We start from the raw sequence: 17,961 nt of genomic DNA on the forward strand, positions 1-17,961 counted from the left end.
TTAGGGAAACTACCAACAGATTACATTCAAATAAGTTGTGAAACCATGGTTGGCTGGATCATAATTTCCTGAATCATGGTGTTGGAAGGTGCCATCGAGGCTGTTGTGTTCAACTCATATAGGAATCCACATTAAAGCATATCTTATAGAGATGTCCAGCAAAGGAGAAACCCCTCTTCTTGGTCTCGCCCTACAGCACCTTCTCCATTTTGCATCCAAACACAAAAATCAAACCTGATCTCCTTTCCCTCCCTGGAAAAAAATCCCAAGAGAGATTTACTGAAAACAGGTTGTCTCTCCAATCAAGTTGGCCTGCCTCTGGCATGACCAATGTCCTACCAGTCTCTCCTCCCTGAGATTGTATCAGGAAATTAGGAGGTGGGAGAAGCAGGGCAAATTACAGAGCAAGACACGGACCCTTCTGCGATGCCAACGATGGCAAGGTAAGGAAGATGAGGTCAAAGGCATTGAGAAATGCCTAGAAAGAACGTCAACTGAATATTGGGAAGCTAAATTGGGTTTGGGAATGGAGAGAAACTCATATATGGTAATGCCCCTTCTCTTTATTGTCTGAAAATGTAACATACAGCTAGTCCTCAACTTACAACTGGTTGCTTAGTGACCATTATAATGGACACCCCCTCTCCCAAACCTACTTAAGACTTGGTTTGAAAGTTATGGCCACTACGGTGCCCTTATTCATCCTTATGATTGACCGCAGGGATGCAACAGTGGGCTCTCCCACCTATCTTCCTCCCATCCCACCCCACCAGGTCCCAGCAAGCCTTGGGCCTGCCTTCTGTCCCACCCCTTCAACCAGGTTCTCACAGGCTCCATTACAGTTGCATGTTAAGGACTTCCTGTATTGACGGAGACACTTTAAACAACAACAACAATACTAGTCTTCTTCTGCCTTCACATTAATTTTGAGATGGAATTCCAGAGCCTACCATATTTGGGCTGCAAAATGATTTGCTGGCTTCTAACTCACCATCTGAGATCTTGCCGCTCAGATATATGGCATTAGTCCATCTTATATGGACAAAACGAATAACTCCAAGGTTCTGGAGAACTTAGGGTGAACGTGTGATGCATGCATAACTTGGTGCACATTTTACACCTAAACCTGAACTATATCTCACCAGGAACAACTCTTCGTTTCTGCTGCCTGTGGACCAGCAGAGAATTTGATGGTTGTGTGGAATTCTAAGTTTTTAGCTCATGGATATGAGATAAGTGTCCAAAGGACAGAGTTAGGAATAGTTAAGGTCATATAGGAGAGCCAGTTTGGTATGATGGTTATGGCATCAGACTAGAGACTAGGAAACTGTGGGTTCTAGTTCTGCCATAGACCAGCTGGGTGATCTTGAGCCAGTCCCTTCTTCTCAGCCTTAGGAAAGAGGCGATGGCAAATTACTTCTGAAAAACCTTGCTAACAAAACTGCAGGGACTTGTTCAGGCAGTCTCCACGAACTGGGCACAGTTGAAGAGAAGAAAAACAAAAAAGCTCATATAGAGCACAAAATGTTTCAGAGGAAAAATAGATTAGATTAGATTAGATTAGATTAGATTAGATTAGATTAGATTACTCCTTTTTTGAAAATATGTAGATTATACATAGTCCTCGACTCATGACGTATGACCTGGATTTGAAGTTCTGACAGTCCCCCCCCCACACACACATACGCACACAAACACATACATAGTTGTGTGAATGCACCTTGGTTCCTTAGCAAGTGATTTGCATTTTATGACGGTTTTGCTGAAAACTGGAAGCTACACCTGGTTTTCAGGAAACCATATGCGTAGTAAACTTTGGGATGCTTAATGAGTGCAGATTTGCTTAATGTCTTTAATCTTTAATTATCATTGTTAATCTATTCATTTCCGCACATTCCATTATTTTCCTGATCACCTCTTCTTCTGGAGGAGCTTTCAGTGCCTTCCAATTTTGTGCAAACACAATCCTAGCTGCAGTGGTTATATGAATAATCAAATAGGTGTTCTCTTTACTATATTTCTCTGGTAAAATACCCAACAGGAATATTTCTGGTCTTAGTTCTATACGTTGTTGTATCATCTTTTCTATCCATGATCTTGATTATGTTCCAATAGGTTTTAGCTTCTGCTCACGTCCACCACATATGATAGAAACAGCCTGGTATTTGATGGCATTTCCAACATTTCATACGTAGATCTGTCCTTAATCAACCTGTTTTATGCCCAGCGCAGTGGTTACAATGCAGTACTTGCAGGCAAAATTCTGCTGACTGCCAGCTGCCAGCAGTTTGGCAGTTCAATTCTGACCGGCTCAAGGTTGATTCAGCCTGCCTTCCTTCCGAGGTCGGTTAAATGAGGACCCAGATTGTTGGGGGCCATATGCTGCCTCTGCCAACCACTTAGAGAGGACTGTAAAAGTACTATGAAGCGGTATATAAGTCTAAGTGCTGTTGCTATTGCTATCACAAATTATGACTATGGTGGCAGGCTTCCTCATGGTTGTAACTCAAGGACTAGTCTGGTTAGCAATTGACTTTAAGATACCCTCCCCTCCCCCCAAACACTTATCCCCTGACACCCTGACAAAAGATGAGTCATGGTGATCCCACCTTCACTGCCTGAAACCCCTTCGCACTACATTCCAAGAGGCTGCAATAGCTATCAGAAGGGTTCCTTGAGAGGTGTTGAAACTATCACTGAAATCATCAAGAGTTCTTCCTTCTTCCTGGCTCTCAGCCTCTTGAATTTGCTGGCTTCTGCTGCCATCTACTGCCTCTTTCATTTTCTAGGGACTAAAGTGCGAACACATCAAACACCCCAAATCTCTATGTAAGGATAATCATGTCTGGATTGCAGAAAAGTGATCGTCCCCTAGATGGCAGCAAGGACAAACAAAGAGCTCTAGCTTGTTGCTGCCATCTGTTGGACCTCTGGGTTTTTGCAGCCTAGAGTTATTTATTATTTACTTACTTACTTACTTACTTACTTATTATTTAGACTTGTTATTGTTGTTGTTAATCATCATCATCATCGCACAGTCAGCCAGATGTTCAGACTGGATTTGGCATTTTTGTCTACCTATCGAGTCCTTACCAGGGACCTGGGGTAGGCAGATGTGGATGTTTGAATTGATGGTATTATAGATATTGTCGCAGGATGGAAGCAGTTCCTAGTAAGGCCGCCTTTTGCAATTGACTGATGGCGAATTTGTCAATGCCAATGGTGTTCAAGTGGCGCCCCAGTTGTTTGGGGATTGCACCCAAGGTGCCTATTACGACCCTTGCTTGCCTTTGCCATAGTCATTCTATTTCTGTTTGGAGGTCTTTGTATTTTGTTATCTTCTCCGGATCTTTCTCTTCTATTCTGCTGTCTCCAGGCACTGTCACATCCATATCCAGACTTTTTTTTGTCATTGTTGTTGTTCTTCTTGTTGTTGTTATTACTATCATTATTATTGAATAATATTCTCAGTGATACTTCTTTCCCTGCTGCACAATGCCATTCCTGACCAAGCCGTTTAACCTCATCTCCAAATGGACATTTTGGGACTAGTGGTTAGAGTAAGTTCAGTGTGCTTTTAGGCAGCGGGGAGGGGGTCAAAGACAGCTTGGGAATTTGTGACCGCTATGACAATCATGGGCTTATTCCCATGACATCAGGGGCCCAACTCTCCTGATCTAGGAATGACTGTCTTGTTCATCAGACTGAATTTCGTAAAGCCTTTCCTGGCCACAGCTACTTCCTGTCCCTCAAGCAACAACTGTGAGTCCAGAAGACTTCCAAGTCATAAAAGTGGCTCTGCTCATGGTCACTAATGACTTGGTCTCAACTGGACAATTGCAACATGTTCCTCATGGCACGGATCTGGAAGACCACTTGGAAGCTGCCAATGATCCAGAACGCAGCAGCCTGAACTGTTCTAGGTGCCTCTTGTTGGGATCATGTACATCAGTTGACTTCCAGGTGCAATTCCAGGTGCACTTCCTCCTGTCCCTTTTAGAGCTCTACTGGATGTCTTTGGGATCTCCCTCTCCCAGTAGTATCTGCCTGTCCAATGAGATCATCAGGGATCATGAAAGTTGCCCTTTCCCATAACTGCCGTGGAAAAAATCTCTCATGTTAGCTCTTTTCTTAGCCAAAATGACAAGGGTCTTTTCCTGCACGTGTCAAGGACTGAAAGTTATGGAGAAAGCTGTTCTACGATTAAAATTCTCAAATGTTAATTTTCTGGATGCAGGGAAAATAGATAATTAAAAAAAAGGAATGTGGATTCATTTAAAACAGGGGTCTTCAAACTCGGCCCTTTTATGACTTGTGGACTTCAACTCCCAGAATTTCTCAGCCAGCATGCCTGGCTGAGGAATTCTGGGAGTTGAAGTCCACACGTCATAAAAGGGTTGAGTTTGAAGACCCCTGATTTAAAACAAAATTCAAAGGAGCCCCTTAAAAACAAATGGCCCACACAATTGTCATATTTATTCTATTGGCTGTGCATGGTCCTTTTTCTCTCCAAAGGTCATAGGTACATTCCAAAATAATAAAGGAACATGGTGAGCGCCATCTAGTGTCTTTATTCAGTACACTGGCCGAGTTGAGATGATAAAAGCCGTACAAAATTTCTTTTATATGATTCTCAAAAGATCCTGATGGATAACACCAGTCTTCTAAGAAACAGTGTCATTATAAGCAAAAGAACAAGGCAGAAGGCTGCATCATAGAGACTTCTGAACATCATGTCAGGTGGCATATGCACCTAAAATGTATAGGGTTATGGCTATGAGTCCTGATAAATAAATGTTCTCAGAAGAATTCTGAAGAATAACGAAGTTGACTATAAAGAATAACTGAAGAATATGAAGAATTCTGAAGAATAAAAGAGTTGACCATGATTTTCATACCCAGCTTCTGAGATTCAGAAAGGGATCTACAGAACCTAACTTACAGTAGATCATAGGATAAATGCTTGAGGGAGCTAGATATGACTAGCCTATCAAAGAGAACAGAACAGAAGAGAATAACAGAGTTGGAAGGGACCTTGGAGGCTTTCTAGTCCAACCCCCTGCTCAGGCAGGAGATCCTATACCATTCCAGCCAAGTGGCTGTCCAGTCTCTTCTTGAAAACCTCCATTGGTGTAGCACCCACTACTTCTGAAGGCAAGCCGTTCTACTGGTTGGTTGTTCTCATTGTTAGGAAATTTCTCTTTGGTTCTAAGTTGCTTCTCTCTTTGATTAGTTTCCATCCACTGTTTCTTGTCTTGCCTTCTGGTGCTTTAAGAAAATAGGTTGGCCCCCTCCTCTTTGTAGCAGCCCCTCAAATACTGGAATACTGCTATCTTGTCACCCCCGGTCCTTCTTTCAGCTAGACTAGCCATACCCAAATCCTGCAACCGTTCTTCATATGTTTTAACCTCCAACCCCCTAATTATCTTTGTTGGATTAGAAGGCTTAGGGGTGACCTGATAGCTGTCTTCCAGTACTTGAGGGACTGCCACAGAGAGGAGGGGATTGACTTATTCTCCAGAGCAGCAGAAGGCAGGACAAGAAGTAACGGGTGGAAGCTTGTCAAAAAGAGATCCAGCCTGGGTACAGGTGATCCTCGACTTACAACTTACAACTCATGGCCGTTTTTCCAGAGTTATGACCTTGGCAGCATCCCCACATTCATGTGATCAAAATTCAGGCACTTGGCAAGGGGTTCATATTTATGACGGTTGCAATGTCCTGGGGTCATGTGATCACTTTTTACAACCTTCTGACAAGCAAAGTCAATGGGGAATCCAGATTCGCTTAACAACCAGGTGAGTAACTCATCAGCTGCAGTGATTCACTTAAGAACCGTGGCAAGAAAGGTCGTAAAATGGCCCCAAACATGTTGAACAGAAGTCTCACTTAACAAGAGAAATTTTGGGCTCGATTGTAGTCTCAAGTCAAGGACTATTTGCATAATATGCTTCCTTCTCTTCTGTGATAAATAAATAAATAAATAAATAAATAAATAAATAAATAAATAAATAAATAAATAAATAAATAAATAAATAAATAAATACTTCACAAAGGAACTTCTATGTTTGAATGGAATCTATGCTGCAATTTTGATCCTGGCTTCGCCCTCATTCTTCCCTTTCCTCATGAGAGCTACTTCTTCCAGGCTCCTGTGAATGAGTCCCAACCATAAATAAATGGATAAATCTCCACTCTCTGCCTTTTGGCTTGCTGATGGAATCACAGGAAAACAGAATTAGTCACACAGTGATGAGAACTGTGAAACGTCAACCCAAAGCACCACCCCCAGTTCCCAGCAGACATGGGATTCCCACCCTTTAAAAGCCGAATGCCTGTGGATCATCAGCAATGAATGGAGGTGAAGTCTACATGTCCCAGGCGGGGGAAATGTGACATTTTACATGCTAGAGAAACCTAACAGGCTTGATACAAGCCAGTGAGTAATCGAAACGAATGACCAAAGTGCTAAAATGTTTGGGGGGGGGGAAACAAAAAACAGCTGTTCATTGTTTAAATCAGACTCTCTTCAACTTGCCTTTGAAGATCACGCTGGGGAGTATAGTTGCAACCCAAAGCCAGCCAAACTGAACAACATAACTTCCACGTAGACTGTAAATGGCTTTCAAACCAGATGCAGATAAAATTAACCAATTTGGCACTTCAATTATTTCAGTCAATAAACAAGTTGATACTGAGAGTTTGTTTTGTCTCATTTTATCCTTGGATAATTTAGATATCTATCTATCTGACCTTCCCCTGCATACCCAGTTGGCTTTTGTGCCTAAGGTGGGACTAGAACTCACAGTCTCCTGGTGATTGGCCCCAAATCACCCTGTTGGCTTTCATGCCTAAGGCGGGGCCAGAAGTCATAGTCTCCTGGTGATTGGTCCAAAATCACCCAGTAGGCTTTCGTTCCTAAAGAGTGACTAGAACTCACCATCTCCTGGTTTCTAGGTCAGCACCTTAACCACTAGACCAGGGGTAAGCAACCTTGGCTCTTTTATGACTCGTGGACTTCAACTCCCAGAATTCCTGAGCCAGCTGTGCTGTCTCAGGAATTCTGGGAGTTGAAGTCCACGTGTCATAAAAGAGCCAAGGTTGCCTACCCCTGCACTAGACCAAACTAGCTCTCAATACATACATAAGGTATATATGACCCAACAATGTATATAATACTCAAACAATGTCACTCTGGGCAGTGTACAACAGAAACCAAAAATGGCAAAAACTGCTTATGATGCAGTACAAAGGATTACAGCCCCTGCTTATAACGTAGAGTCACATATGTGTGAAACAAGGACCTTGGAACCATCTCTGGACCCTCTTTAGGAAATTGCTTCCCTCCCCACTGCCTCCCCACCTTATTCTTGAAATATTTTTGAAGGCTATCGAAACGTCTCTTATCTTCCTTTGTCCCTAGACAATCTTCCCCAGATGATCAGCTTTGTTTCTCCGAAGACTCCTCAGCAACCACCCTCCCCTGTCAATTCCATGAATTAACCACTTGGCTCAGTTATCAGTTTCAGCCCAGATGCTTCTTCCTTGAAGAAAGAGGCCAAGCATTGACACCTTGGAGAACTTTAGTTAGCAAGAAAGCTTCTGCTGATCTCAGCAGTTGCTTGCCCTGGTTGAATCTTAGGCAGGAACCCTCAAGCTAAACAGGCAATCCCAGGATTGATAGAAGAGAATATTTGTAGCTCAGGGTTGAATTGGGGAGTGGGGCTGACCTTGATGCTCTCAGAGCTTGGCTGTTTTCTTGCAGACATTTTATTACCAAACTGGGTAATGTTATCAGTCGTACATGGTCCTGGGATTCCCTGGTTTCTTTCTAAATTGTGAAACTACCCTTATGATTCTATTACTTAGAACAAGCTTAACATTTTATTTTATTTTTATTTTAATTTAATTCCATTTATATCCCGCCCTTCTCCGAAGACTTAGGGCGGCTTACAAGCTTAGCAGTAGCTTGGCTGGTTTTCTTCTGTGCTCAGAAACCTAGCAGTGTTGGATCTAAATTATGAATTTCAGGAGTTGTTTAATGCACTGGAAAGTTAAAGAAGGGGGATACATAGGTCATCAAACAAGATCCTTACATAGGAAGCTTATTCCCAACATTGAAGAATGCAGAAGCTAGAGCCTTTGGAGAAATTTGATGGGACTCAGTAATCAAAGCCTGGTATAGAACAGAACAGAGTAGAATAGAGTAGAGTAGAGTAGAGTAGAGTAGAGTAGAGTAGAGTAGAGTAGGAATAGAAATAGAGTAGAATATCTTTATTGTCATTGTGTAACTCACAACAAAATTAAGTGCTGTCCACAGTGCACACTACACACAAGTAAAAACCACAAATAAGAACATACATTATATACACACATCCTTCACACTATATTCACCATTGCGCTGCCCCTAATACTGCACTTCGAATGAATGAATGAACCTTTATTGTCAAAGTACAATATGTATACATTGAGACTGGCTGAGCCTCCCTTCGTGCCCCCCCCACAACTCACAGTGACAACAAACCCACCATCTTGTTACACCATGTGAGCTAATTGCACAACACACCAGCCTCACAAGTCAATCATACATAAAGTTATTTCCCATTTAAGAGCCTGACAGCCCATGGAGAGAAGCTGTTCTTCAGCCTGTTGGTACAGCTGGCTATACTCCTGTATCTCCTACCCGATGGTATACATTGGTATTTAATATGGTTACAGCTCTGGGATAAAAAACTATTTTTCAGCCTATTTGTTTTTATTATCCTGTACTGCTTGCTAGATAGTAATAGTTCAAACAAAGAATGTTCGGGATGAGATCAGTCTTTAAGTATATTTTGAGCTTTCCTAAGACAACAGAAACTGTACAGTTTGTCCAGCAACATTTGGAAACTCTCATTTTAGCTGGGTATCAGACCAAGCTAAGTGGTTGAAGAATTGCCGAGAGGGACAAATTTTCCCACTGAAAATCCCTGGTACCTTTGGACAGATTTTTTTTTAAGGATTAGGAATCCTTCACATTGGAAACCCTGGAGATGTGATGTCCAAGGTTAGGAAGGCTTCAGTTTATGAGATATACTTTATAGTTTACTAGAATTCTGAATCCCATTGTGGATTCAAAGAAAGATCTTCAGGGAAATGTGAATCCCTCCGTCCAACTGAAGTCACAATCATTCCTTCAAAATCACACCCCAACTCCTTACAGATTGTGCCATCTGTTGAAAGGAAGCCTACCAACATTCCCATGGCTGAACAATTAGCTATTTGTTAAAAGAAGAAGAGGAAATTGCAAAGAACCTGAGCAAACTCTATATTTTTGTCTACACAGAAGAAAAATTGGGGCAAAACTTTGAACCTCTTTTCAGGAAAGGGGTTAAATGAATTGAGCCATATAGTGGTGATAAGAAGCACTAGGACTGATTGACAAATCGAACACCGACAAATCTCTAGGCCTTGTTAGCATCCACCAAAGGTTATCAAGGAGCTTTCAAATGAGTTTGTGGACTTCCTAAGTGAAATAGGGACTCTGCACTCAGCCTCTTTGGTTGAGGACTGGAAGATGGCCAACGTAACTCCACTTTTGAATAAGGGCTCCCAGGGAGATCCAGGGAATTATAGGCCTGTCAGCTTAACATCTGTTCCAGGAATGATAGAGGAAACTGCTGTTAAAGATAAAATTACCAAAGTTCTGGAGAAGATACGTTTTGCTTAAAAATACGGTCTCACTTATGAAGGGTCCTGTCTAACTAATCTGGAGGGGGGTTTTTTGTGGAAATTAATATATACACTTGTAGAACCGAGGAGACATGATCTACAATATAACAATATATTGTATATAATATATATTATTTTATATATAAGTATATTTAAATGTTATATAAAATATTACATAAATATTTTATTTATATTTAATTATAAATTAAATTAAATACTGCATGCCTATTTTTCTTTTTGGTGAAAAGACCAAAGTCTTTGAACGGAGCCCAGATCTGACTTCAAAAAGATGGTGTAATGATGGGGAATGGGCTGAGCTAAACACTTGGCCTAGAATAGAATAGAATAGAATAGAATAGAATAGAATAGAATAGAATAGAATAGAATAGAATAGAATAGAATAGAATAGAATAGAATAGAATAGAATAGAATAGAAGGAAATAATAGAATAGAATAGAATAGAATAGAATAGAATAGAATAGAATAGAATAGAATAAAAGGAAATAATAGAATAGAATAGAATAGAATAGAATAGAATGAAATAGAATAGAATAGAATAAAAGGAAATAATAGAATAGAATAGAATAGAATAGAATAGAATAGAATAGAATAGAATAAAAGGAAATAATAGAATAAAAGGAAATAATAGAATAGAATAGAATAGAATAGAATAGAATAGAATAGAATAGAATAGAATAGAATAGAATAGAATAGAATAGAATAGAATAGAATAGAATAGAATAGAATAGAATCTGGAAGGGACCTTGGAGGTCTTCTAATCCAACCTCCTGCTCAGGAAGGAAACCCTATACACTTCAGACAAATGGTTGTTCAGTCTCTTCTTAAAAACTTCCAGTGTTGGAACACCCACAATTTCTGGAGGCAACCCAATCTACCTATTGTGTTCTCACTGTCAAGAAATGTGTGCTTAATTCTTGGTTTCTTCTCTCCTTGATTAGTTTCCATCCATTATTTCTTACTTTGCCTTCAGGTGCTTTGGAAAATAGGTTGACCCCCTCTTCTTTGTGGCAGCCCCTAATATTGGAACACTACTATCATGTCACCCCTAGTCCTTCTTCTCATTAGATCCAGATACTCTGCTGTCCTGAACTTGGGTTGGGATGCTTTGCAATGTGGTGTTTGTACTGATAAAGCATTGTGGTCTGTGCAGTTGTTTGCATATCTTATTCATCTTGGATCTCTTCTTCAATTGCATTCCTGACAGGTCATGGGATACTATATGGAGCTTTTCCTTAGCAAGCCTGCATGCCTTTGTAGTATCCTTCTGACTTTTAAACCATGTTACTGTGATAGTAGATAAACAACCTTGGGCAAATTGCTGTGAAGGAAACTGCTAAAGATCCCCAGACAGGGTGTTTCCTGTCAGAGAGACCTGTGAAGAAGATCATCTCATCCTGATGGTAAAGAATAGTCCTTTGTGGAAGGTTGATACTACTTATTTGTGTTATTGAGATGCTAATGTGGGCATGCGGATCTGTTCTATGGTGGCCTCAAGGCGCCATCATCCCCATGTTGAGGGCCATCTGCCCACCTTATCTCCACAGATGTCCTTTCCTTTAAGTAGCCGTAAACTAATTATTTGTGACATCAACGTGTCTTTCCACCCTGATAAGTTCTTGTAGCATGCTCGGAGCTCTGACAATCCAGTGATCACTGCGTTCTTTGAGGCTCAATAAACAAGCTCTGTTATTCAATTACTTTCATCCTTTAGAGATGGGAAGAAGATTTCCCCAACCCTTGGCTTTTTCCAGCAGTGTTGGAATGTGATTCCCCCAGCCCCATCAGCCCCATCTATGCCTGCAGCCCATTAGCTTGATACAAGCTGATCAGCTTTGACTAGTATTTATTTCACATAATTCATCAGCAGGATCTGGCTCATTTGCAAGCAAAGCAAAAGGAAAGGCCTACCCCAGCACAAAGCAATACAAACGGGCAATTTTTTAAAATATTGCTTGTGGAAGCACCCAACTCTGCAGTCGTACTCGTCTCAAATCAGGGTAGGGTGCCAACCAGGAGGTGGATCTGTGCTTGTCCACAACCAGGATACGCATTTACACATGTAGTCCTCGACTTAGGACCACAATTGAGCCCAACATTTCTGTCGCTAAGTGAGGCACTTTTTCAGCGGGCTTTGACCCCATTTTGTGACCTTTCTTGCCACAGTTGTTAAGTGGAGTGTTGCAGTTGTTAAATTAGTAACATGTTCGTTGAGTGAATCTGGCTTCCTCGTTGACTTTGCTTGTCAGAAGGTCGCAAAAATTGATCCTATGACCCCGGTGACACTGCAACCGTCATAAATACGAATCAGTTGCCAAGCATCATGTGACTGTAGGGATGCTGTAACGGTCATAAGTGTGAAAAATGGTTATAAGTCACTTTTTCAGTGCTGTTGTAACTTTGAATGGTCACTAGATGAACTGTTGTAAGTTGAGGATTACCTTTAGTTCCCCAGCAGTGCAGCTGCCTATTACTTTTGCACCCAAATTCCCTGCATCTGTTGTAATTTTAAGAGCCCCATTCTCCAACAGCCCCCTTTTGAGGGTGCCTTTAAAAGAGGTTCAGCTGTTGACTTTCTGCTGGGTGAAGCAGCAAAAGACTGCAGGGCAAACTTTTTCTAAACAGGATTTTTTATTTTATTTTATTTTTTTTTAAAAAAGGAGAAGTAAAGGAAAATCAGGAGTAGTAGCAACCTACTCCTGGCCCCTAACCAAGGATGGACAATTCCTTCTGTCTCCTAAAGATTATGACGGCTTCCAAGAACCACGTTCTTATCAGAGAGTATCTTAGGTTGACACAAAAAGGTTGAAGGCAGGGCAGTGACACCAGCACTGGGGCAGATGTGGGGGATTTCGTGAAGCCAGCCCTGGAGTCCTGCTAGGAAATGCCAGACCCTCACTTCATCCTTACTAGCACTGATAATGTTACCTAGTTTGAGGAATGAAAGGTCTGCAAGAAAACAACCAGGTTCAGAGGGCACCAAGGACCCCTCACTTGAACCCAGAGGTACAAATATTCTCCTTTATTGGTACTCACTTAACAGCCCTGCTTTCTGCAAATAGGGACTGGCCTTGCTAGACAGATGAAGAAGACAACCATACGGGCTGTAAAGGCTGGGCCAGGCCTGAGGAAACTCAGTGCAAGTCTAGCGTGAAGCTCACTGGACACTTTGGGACCATTTTTCTGGCTCTCTCTCTCCGAGCTTATTCAACCTTAGAGAGTGGTTATTCTGGGGATAACTTAGACATCCTCATAAGACCCCCTAGATCTTTCAGGAAAAGTGGAATTTTATGCTTACGTCACTTAGGTGAGATGTACAGGATAGGAAGAAAGAAAAGAAAGGAAAGAAAGGAAAGAAAGGAAAGAAAGAAAGAAAGAAAGAAAGAAAGAAAGAAAGAAAGAGAAATAAAGAAAAAGAGAGAGAGAGAAGGGAGAAAGAAAGAGAGGAGAGAGAAAGAAAGGGAAAGAAAGAAAGAAAAAAAGAAAGGAGAAAGAGAGGAGAAAGAGAGAGGAGAAAGAAGAGAGAAAGAGAGAAAGAGGGAAAAAAGAGAGAAAGAAGAGGGAGGGATTATTTTATTTATTTATTTCCCCACCCACCCGCCGCCCCTGCCACCGCCACCATCTTTTTTCAGACACATATTGGGTGGCAAATAAATTTAATAAATAAATAATGATAAATTCAATCATTCATTCACTCATGCATTCGATGAAGACGGACCTCGACTGACAGCCAATCGTTTAGTGACCATTCAGAGTCACAAAGGCGACGGAGGACTGAGGTCCTGGCACGGCTGCAGCAAACTCCCCGGGGGTCACGTGATCAGAGCTGTAGCACCTGGCGAGCAGCAGGTGTTTATGGTCGCTGCTTCATCCCAGGATCCGGTGATGGCCCCGGGTGACCTCCCCAGGTGACATTGAACAAGCCAAGTCAAATGGGGGAAGCCCGATTTGCTCAACGACCGCATGATCTACCCAGCAACTGCAGGGACTTGTTTAACAACCAGGGCCAAAGGGGTCATAAAATAAGGACTAAGTGACTTAACATCTACTTCGCTAATCAATGGAAATCCTGGCCTCAGAATTTATGGTTTTAAGTAGAAGACTACCATAGCACGGATATTTTTACAGGTGGTCCTCGACTTACCACAGTTCGCTTAGTGACCCTTCAAAGTTACAACGGCACTTGAAAAAAGTGACTTATGACCATTTTTCACACTTACAGCCATTGCAGCAACCCCACATTCACGTGACCACAGGCTGGATGTTGGCAACCACATTTACAGCTGTTGGAAGCATCCTATGGTTACATGATGACATTTATGACATGTTTTGCTAAAAAAAAATTACATTTACTTCTAGTTTTCAACCAAACCAGCCTGGAGGGAACTATTGGTTTGCTTAACAATTATGCCATTTACTTAACAACCACCACAAAAAAAGTTGTAAGATCAGATCAATTATGTTCCAATATCTCAGGGGCTGCTACAAAGAAGAGGGAGTCAAATTATTCTCCAAAGCACCTGAAGGCAGGACAAGAAGTAACAGATGGAAACTGACCAAGGAGAGAAGCAACCTGGAACTAAGGAGAAACTTCCTGACTGTTAGAATAATTAACCAGTGGAACAACCTGCCTCCAGAAGCGGTGAATGCTCCAACACTGGAAGTTTTTAAGAAGAGACTGGACAGCCGTTTGTCTAAAATGGTATAGGGTTTCCTGCCTGAGCAGGGGGTTGGACTAGATGACCTCCAAGGTACCTTCCAACTTGATGATGATGATGATGATGATGATGATGATGATGATGATGATGATGATGATGGTGATGATGGTGACCCATTTTACACCGTCACGATTTACTAGCCTGATGGGTAGGCTCCATTATGGAGTGAGTCAAGGACTGCCTGTATTCATTCGAAATGATTGCATCCTTTTTTTCTCGAATTCCATTCTTATGTTTACACTGGAGGGGATGCACAAAAAATGCAGGTGAATGTATATAAGCTTCTCCAAGCTAGGAAAATATTGGATTTGTTCGCTCTCCCTGTGTCTCCACGAGATGCTATTGAACCGAGCTGCTTGTGTTCTCACTGAACCATGACTGAACATGCCCAGGTTGGGTCTGCGTAACCAAACACCCCTTTCCATGCATGGTGCACAAACCCAGACATTCTGCGGGTGCGCTTTAACCATGGTTAAAGGTCTCATCAAAAGAAGCACTGAGCTTGTTTTCGGTTCGGAAGCTGAGCCTGGCCTAGCTGCTACTGGAATCGGAGGCTTCCCAAGAATGGGCTAAACTGGGTTGTCCTTCAATGTTTATCAATAGTTTAATAGCTGGTTTGGGACTAGTGATAGAATAGAATGGAATAGAATAGAATAGAATAGAATAGAATAGAATAGAATAGAATAGAATAGAATAGAATAGAATAGAATAGAATAGAATAGAATAGAATAGAATAGAATAGAATAGAATAGAAAACAGGACAGGACAGAACAGAACAGAACAGAACAGAACAGAATAGAATAGAAAACAGAACAGGAAAGGACAATAGAATAGAATAGAATAGAATAGAATAGAATAGAATAGAATAGAATAGAATAGAATAGAATAGAATAGAATAGAATAGAATAGAATAGAATAACAGAGTTGGAAGGGAGCTTGTAGGTCATCTAGTCCAACTCCCGGCCAAGCAGAAGACCCTACACCATTTCTGACAGATGGCAGACCAGTGTCTTCTTGAAAGCTTCCAGTGATGAAGCTCCCACAACTTCTGAAGGCAACTTCTGTCCCATTGGTTGATTGTTCTCGCTGTCAGGAAATTATTGTGCATAATGGAAGGACGTCATGATTTTTATAGCAGGGTGGTACACAACCATCCTAGAAAAGTGGTAGCAGGGGAGGGGAATGAGCTGAACCGGTGGCAGCACTGCACAAGCCTGAGTGAGAGACGGCTGGAGCTGCAGGGCTGTCAGGGCTCAGTGGAAGCGCCAGGATTAGTGCCAGGCTCCAGCTTTTGCTGAGCCCAGAAGAAGCGCCAATCAGCTGGAATGTTGCAGCATCTCCAGGGTCTTGTGATTTACATTCAGATGCTTGGCAACTGATTCATATTTATGACGGTCACAGTGTCCCAGGGTCATGTGAAGTGACCAAAACCTGCTGCAACCACCCAGCAGAGGGGGGGAAATAAAAACCAAACACCCCCCCATCCCACCCCCGCTGCCAATCCTCAACAGAAACGCTCACAACAATGAAAACCTCGGACAGGAGGAAGAGCACCGCCGGGCGGGCAGGCAGGTGTCTTGCTCGGCTGTGGCTTGGGGGGGCACTTTTTTCAGTGCCATTATAACTTCAAACAGTCACTAAGCGAACTGTTGTAAGTCGAGGACTACCTGTACTTCATCATTTTTTTCCTTTCTTCTTTTTCTTTTTTTGGTCATCCAAGTTTTTGACACCTTGCTAGGCGACTGGTGGTACTCGGATGATGCCATATCCTAAACGTGGTACAGTGGGTGAAAAGGTTGAAAAGCCCTGGGATATAGCATTTGCCAGAAGGACCTTGGGGTTATCAAAGACTTGACCTTTTTAAGGGAAAATGGCAACGAGAGATCCGGAGGGGCAAAACGGAAGTTGTCGCTCTCAGGACCCAGAGAAAGGAATTAATCCATCAGGCAATACACTCAAAGGCTCACGTTCATGTCTCCGAAAATGGATGGAGGACCGAAAGAAGGTTGACATAGCAAAAGGCTAATCTTGGAGCCAGGAGTGGAGAGGAAAGACGGGCAGGCGAAACCCTGCCTTGCAACGGTCTTTTGCCGACACCCCCTCTCGGTGTCTGCCTTTTCAACGCTGGCAGCCTTTCAGAGTTTCATGTGCCAAATCTCCAGGCGATACCATTAGCCTACTTTCAAAACTGCCACAGCCTTCAAATCCCTGGAAACAGCCTTTGCGTCAAAGCCTTCTAGGAAAAGAGACTCAGCTATTCATCAACTCGGAAAAGCTGGCGAGGATGATGGAACGGGGATGGCTGCTGTTTCAGCACAAAAAGCTTACTAGGGGGGAGAGGAGGGCTGGTTTAGGTTGTTTGGGGGGGCCTCCCAATTCTGCCTTTAAATAAAAGATGACGCCACGGCCGCCGTCCGAATGGTGTCAAATCCTCCCCATAAGAGGCCTCTGAGAACAGGAAGGTGATCAAAATGCGCATTATAGACAGCTCATTGTGCGATGCTGCTGAATTTTGGTTAAATCATGGGTGACTGAGTAGGGAACATATTAAGCCACTATGCTGGATTGTCCTAACAAGCCCCATTCTGTGCCTACTCATGCTGGAAACATTCCCAAGCATTGTCATAATAGGAGTCTGATACGACTCAGACAGTCTGGTTAACTTCTGGAGTTGATGGGGATTGAAATGCAAAATGTATTTAGATAGTCCTCGACTTAGGACCACAAGTGGAACCAGAATTTCTGATGCTAAGCAAAGAGATTGATTGTTAAGTGAGCCATTGATGATTTTTACAAGCTTTTTTTTCTACAGTTGCTAAGCAAATCACTGTAACAACAACAACAATAATAAAGTTGGAAGGGACCTTGGAGGTCATCTAGTCCAACCCCCTGCTCAGGCATGAAACTCTATACCATTTCAGATAAATGGCTGTCCAGTCTCTTCTTAAAAACTTCCAGTGTTGGAGCATTCACCGCTTCTGGAGGCAGGTTGTTCCACTGGTTAATTGTTCTAACTGTCAGGAAGTTTCTCCTTAGTTCTAGGTTGCTTCTCTCCTTGATTAGTTTCCATCTGTTGCTTCTTAATAATAATAATAATAATAAGTTGGAAGGGATCTTGGAGGTCATCTAGTCCAACCCCCTGCTCAGGCAGGAAACCCTATACCATTTCAGACAAGTGGCTGTCCACTCTCTTCTTAAAAACTTCCAGTGTTGGAGCATTCACAGCTTCTGGAGGTAGGTTGTTCTGCTGGTTAATTGTTCTATCTAGGTTGCTTCTTTCTTTGGTTAGTTTCCATCCGTTGCTTCTTGTCCTGACTTCAGGTGCTTTGGAGAATAGCTTGACTGCCTCTGCTTTGGGGCAGCCCCTGAGATATTGGAACTCTGCTATCATGTCCCCCCTCATCCTTCTCTTCATTAAACTAGACATACCCAATTCCAGCAACTGTTCTTTATATGTTTTAGCCTCCAATCCCCTGATCATCTTTGTTGCTCTTTTTTGTACCCTTTCTAGAGT

Source organism: Vipera ursinii, assembly GCF_947247035.1.
Source record: "Vipera ursinii genome assembly, chromosome: 3".
NCBI lineage: Eukaryota > Metazoa > Chordata > Lepidosauria > Squamata > Viperidae > Vipera > Vipera ursinii.